We start from the raw sequence: 6,137 nt of genomic DNA, 5'->3' as shown, positions 1-6,137 counted from the left end.
AAAGAAGACCGTGGACAGTGAATAAGGAAGACCGTAGAAGAATTGATGCTTTTGAGTTATGGTATTGGAGGAGAATATTGAAAGTGCCATGAGCTTCCAAAAGAACCAATAGATCCATTTTGGAAAAAGTGCAGCCAGAGTACTCCTTGGAGGCCAAGATGGTCAAACTTCATCTCTCATACTTCATACTGTCAGGAGGGACCAGTCGCTGGAGAAGTATATCGTGTTTGGTAAGGTGGAGGGTCAGAGAAAAAGAGGAAGACCCCCAGCGAAATGGATTAGCAAAGTAGCAGCATCAGTGGGCTCGAGTGTGGCAACAAGTGTGAGGTTGTACCAGGATCGGGCAGTGTTTCATTCTGTTGTGGATAGGGTCGCTATGAGTCGGTACCGACTTGATGGCACCTAACAACAACAACAGCAACATATACCTAGGAGTGGAAATACTGTTGTTGTTAGGCGCCACCAAGCCAGTACCGACTCATAGCGACCGTATGCACAACATAACAAAATACTTCCAGGTCCTGCACCAACCTCACAATTATTGCTATGCTTAATAGAGGCCATTGCTTCTGTGCCGGTCCATCTGGTTAGGAAACTTCCTCTTTTTTTCTGACCCTCCACTTTACCAAGCATGATGCCCTTCTCCAATGACTGGTCCCTCCTGAAGTCTCGCCATCCTGGTTTCTAAGGAGCATTCCAGCTGTACTTCTTCCATCACAGATTGGTTTGTTCTTTGGTGGTCCATGGTATTTCCTATATTCTCCTCCAACACCATAACTCAAAAGCATCAGTTCTTCTAAATCTTCCTTATTCACCATCCAACTTTCGCATGCATATGAGGTTATTGAAAATACCATGGCTTGGGTCAGATGCACCTTAGTCCTCAAGCTGACATCTTTGCTTTTGAACACTTTAAAGAAGTCTTGTGTAACAGATTTGCCTAAGGCAATACATTGTTTGATTTTTTGACTGCTGCTTCCATGAGTGTTCATGAGTGATACAAGCAAAATGAAGTATTTGACAACTTCAATCTTTTTTCCATTTATCATGATGCTATTTATTGATCCAATGGTGAGGATTTTTGTTTTCTTTACATTGAGATGCAACCCATAATTTAAAGTCCTCTTCACTTTCAGCAAGCAAGGTTGTATCATCTGCATATCGCAGGTTGTTAATGAATTTTCATCCAACCGTGATGCCACGTTCTTCATAAATCCAGCTTCTCAGATTATGCTCAGCATACATTTTGAACAAGTATGGTGAGAGAATGTAACCCTGGGACACACCTTTCCTAGTTTTAAACCATTCTGTGTTCCCTTTTCTGTTTGAATAACTGCCTCTTGGTCTAAATATACTGGGTAATATGGTGACTCTTAAGTTTGAGGTACTCCGAGATAGTCCCCACAGTTATTGTGCTATTATACATTTCCATGAACTTTCTGAGATTCTGATTTTCCCGTGTTCTTGCTAACACTTGTTGCCTGACTTATTGGTTCTAGCCAGTTTAGTGGGTGTGAGGTGGTATCTAGTTGTGGTTTTGATTTGCGTTTTCCTGGTGACTAAAAATGTTGAACATCTTTTCATGTGTTTATTGGCTAGTTGTATGTCTTCTGTAGAGAAATGTGTAATCAGATAATTTATGCATATCTAAATTGGGTTTTCTTTTTATTATTGTGTTATAAAAATTTTAAAATAATATATTCTAAGTACAATTATCTTATTAGATAAATGACTTGGAAATACTTTCTCATTTGGGGGGTTTTCTTTCAAGTCTTTTTTTTTGTTGTTGTTAAGTTTTTATCATGAATTGAGTGATAGTTTACATGGGAGAACATTGGTTTATCACCCACACTCATTGTTTCATTGCAATGATTACAATCCCTGCTGTGCATCATTATTCAACAGTATTGGCTTCTATTCCCTCTGTTGTTGTTGTTTTTTTTTTTTTTTTGCAGAGGGAGATGTACATGAAAACACTCAGGAATTCAGGAATGGACAAACCTTTAAACAACTAACCAAAGGGCACATTCTTTCCAGTCTTTTTTTAAAAAAAACCTTTGAGTGAAGGTTTACAGAGCAGATCATCAGTTTTGCATTCAACAAATCATATTCTTTGCTTCATTACAATGACTGCAATCCCTTCCCTTGTACCAATAATTGACAGTATTAACATTGCATTTCTCCCTGTGTCTCTCACTACCTTAATCTTTCCTCTGCTAACCTCCCTCTTGTTGTATGTTGCCTGCCCGGTCCCCATGTTTACATGTGTCTACCTTCTTGCCCAGAGTCCTGGTGTGGCGCTGTGGGTTAATGCTCTGGACTGCAAAGTTGGTTTGATCCTCAAGGTTGGTGGTTCAAGCTCACCAGCTGCTCCTTGGAAACCCTATACAGGATTGCTATGAGTCAGAACTGACTCAGTGGCACGTAACAACAACAACAACAACAGCCCTCTAACCCGTGAATAATTTTCCCTCCCATCTTCCCCCTGTAAACTTCATAAATTGTTTCTTTTGTCAAGAAAAACTCTGAACTTTTTACAACATTAATTTCATACAATATTTGTCTATTTGTGATCGACTAATTTAACTCAGCATAATGTTCTCCAGGTTCATCCATGTTGTTGAGGTGTTTCACAGATTCATCGTCATTCTTCGGTGTTGTATAGTATTTCACTGTGTGTATATACCAAAGTTTGGTCAACAATTCTATTGATGGACAGGCATTTAGACTGCCTTCATCTTTTTAATGTGTCTCTTGTAGACAGCATACTTAAGGATCCTGCTTTCTTATCCATTCTGCTCTCTCTGTCTCTAGACTGGTACATTCATTCCATTTATGTTCAGTGGAATTCCCAATAGGTATGAATTGATTCTTACTTATGAAGATTAAAGAGCAAGCCTTCGATATGGATTACATTTCAATGTCAAGAAAACAAAAATCCTCACCACTGGACCAATAAACAACATTCTTATCAATGGAGAAAAGATTGAAGTTGTCAAGGACTTCATTCTTCTTGGATCAACTATCAATACTTGCGGAAGTAGCAGTCAAGAGATCAGACGACGTATTTCACTGGGCAAATCTGCTGCACAGGAACTTTTTAAAGTATTGAAGAGCAGAGATGTCAACTTGAGGACTAGGGTGCTACTGACCCAGGCCATTGTGTTTTCAATAGCCTCATATGGATGTGAAAGCTGGACAGTGAATAAGGAGGATCGTAGAAGAATTGATGCCTTTGAGTTGTGGTGTTGGAGGAGAATACTGAAAGTGCCATGGACTGCCAAAAGAACCAATAGATCTGTTTTGGAAGAAGTGCAGCCAGAGTGCTCCTTGAAGGCCAGGATGGCTAAGCTTTGTCTCTCCTACTTTGGACATATTGTCCGGAGGAAAAAATCGTTGGAGAAGGATGTCTTGCTGGGTAGGGTGAAGGGTCAGAGAAAAAGAGGAAGCCCCCAACGAGATGGATCAGCCAGGTGGCATCATTGATGGCGTCAAGTGTGGCAGCGGTAGTGAGGTTGGCCCAGGACGGGACATTGTTTCGTTTTGCTGTGCATGGGGTCGCTATGAGTCGGTTCCGACTCGATGGCACCTGACAACAACAAAATGAATTGATTGCTATCATTTTGCTGTGTGGGTTTTTTTGTGGTGATGCTTGTTTCTTTGTTCCACGTAATTTTTTTGCATTTTCATTTTGTTGGTGGGCTTTCTTTGCATTTTCATTTTTGTTGCTTTATACTCTCTTGGTGGTATTCTTTGAAGCAAAAAGTTTAAAAATTTAATGGTCTTATTTATCTATTTTTTTCTTTTGTTTTGCTATGGTATCATATCTGAGGATCATTGCCTAATCCAAAACCATGAAGATTAGTACCTAGGCTATTTTCTAAGATTTTTAGTGTTCTTCCTCTGACTATCCTTTTAGACACAGAATAAGAAATGATCCCTGACCTTATTCTGGCGTGGAATTGAGACGATGTTGCTTCGTTTCTGTGGATAGTAATTCACAGCCAGTGAAACTGGCTCTGCCTGAATTATTTAACTCATCTTATCCTTAAACACGGTTACAAGGAGCTGCTACAGGACGGAATGACTTACAAAGTTGAGGATTGTAAATACATTTCTGTTCCTACTTCATTTTCTCTTTTACTGAAGGAGTACCTCATTGTACTGCATGCTATTGTTTACAATTCCTAGATCACATCATCTGGTCCCTGTTGTGATATCATTTGTCTTTTTTTTTTAAATTAAGTGTTCATGATAGTTACCTTATGTACCCATCTTTCTCAGAATGTTTAGTTATTTGGTGTAGCTAGAAGGAGGCAAGGACGAGAAAGAAGGAAAGAGGAAGGAAGAGAGGGAGGGAGGAATAAAGAAAAGGAAGGAATATGTTTTAGCATTTGTACTAAGAGATCGTGTTTGAATTTGATTGGTTTATTGTATCTGGATTTCCAATATTCTGTGTTTTTTTTTCCCCTTAAATATTTTTCAAACTATTTTATGTATGCTGTGGTTGTTGCTAAGTGCCATTGAGTTAGTTCTGACTCACAGCAACCCTGTATTGAGTTTCCAAGGAGTGGCTGGTGGGTTTGAAGCTCCGCCCTTGCAGTTAGTAGTTCAGTGCTTATCCTATAGTACCACACCAGGACTTATTTATACATGCATGTTAAAGTAAATTAATATAAAAACCAAGCAGAAAATGCATAGTAATATTGCTGCTCTTCATCAAAGAGGTTTTCTGCTCCCATAAAGATTTACAGCCTCGGAAACTCTGAACACGGTCGCTATGAGTCAGAACCAACTCCACGGCACATAACCACCAACCAATGGGCAATAGCTGGGGTTCAGAGTGGGTATTTAAGGATGTCTGGCAGGAGCGTGCTGATGGGTACTGAAACATAGACTCCTGAAGTCAAGGCTGAGTTGAGAGCAGATGAAGCAGGAAGGAGACTGATGTATTGAGAAAACGGGGAGGCATAGAACAGAGGGGAAAGGCATTATGAGGGCAAAGAAGAAAGACTATCACTAGGAGTAAATGCTAAGGTTGAATTCTTAGAAGATTGAGGTCAGAAATGGAGAGGTTCTCTGAGAGTTTGCAGGTGATCTTTGTGGGAACCCAATGGGTAAGCCTTGAGTGAATCCTAGGCGACTTAGTGATTCCTACAGTTTGCCAATCTGACATAGAGTGGAGTTAGGTATTGTCTCTTCCCTCCTTGTTGCCGCTGAAACTTTCCTAACAACTTCCAGTCCTGATTTTCCCTGTCCCCTTTGAGTCAGCACCAGGCTTCAGCCTGTGGTGCTCACCTACTGTTTCCTGTCACATCTTCCAAACTAATTGTACGTTTTACCCTAGGTAGAGTCGTGGTGTGTTCACAGCTCACATTGGTGAGGGGAAAGCCGCCCATTGGTCTGGTGAGTAATTCGATATGCTTTCACTCTAGTTACTTCTTGTGGGGACAGGATTACCTGTTATGATTCCAGCTACAAGATGGTTTTCGTTATAAATCTTCCATTTGCAACTGCTATATCCAACATTCTTAAGATATGTGCTCTTTGGACTGGAATTGTCATTGTTTGATGACAACCTGAAGCTGTGGTGGTGTGCTTATGGTTTTCATTGTCAAAATTGAGAAACATGATTTTACTACTATCCTACTACTATCCCGAAACCCCTACTAAGGACAATGGGAAGAAAACACCAATGTATGCTTATTGATTGCCTTTGGCTGGTAAAGAGTATTTTGTGGTAAGATGTGAAATTTATCAAGTAAGCAAAAAGCTTGCAATATTGATTTCCAGGAATTCATCTTTACAAAGTGATAGATGGAGAAGCAAGACGAGAAAAGTATGATTTTTCGGTAATTAATTCTGGTGTGGTGCTGTAGAATCAACACTGGACTATACACAAGGTCGACAGTTCAAACCTTGGAAACCCTATACAGGGTCACTATGGGTCAGAACTGACTCCGTGGCACTTTACAATAACAAGTCCCTGAGTAATTCAGACAGTTACCATAGCTAACTTAAAAGGTTAGAGATTCCAGTCTACCCAGAGGTGCCACAGGAAAAAGGCTTGGTGATTTAATTGAAGAAAATCATCCACTGAAAACCCTGTGGGTCACCCTGATACACGTGGGTCACCA

Source organism: Chrysochloris asiatica, unplaced genomic scaffold (genome assembly GCF_000296735.1).
Source record: "Chrysochloris asiatica unplaced genomic scaffold, ChrAsi1.0 scaffold00115, whole genome shotgun sequence".
Classification (NCBI taxonomy): domain Eukaryota; kingdom Metazoa; phylum Chordata; class Mammalia; order Afrosoricida; family Chrysochloridae; genus Chrysochloris; species Chrysochloris asiatica.
This window is presented reverse-complemented; position numbering follows the sequence as displayed.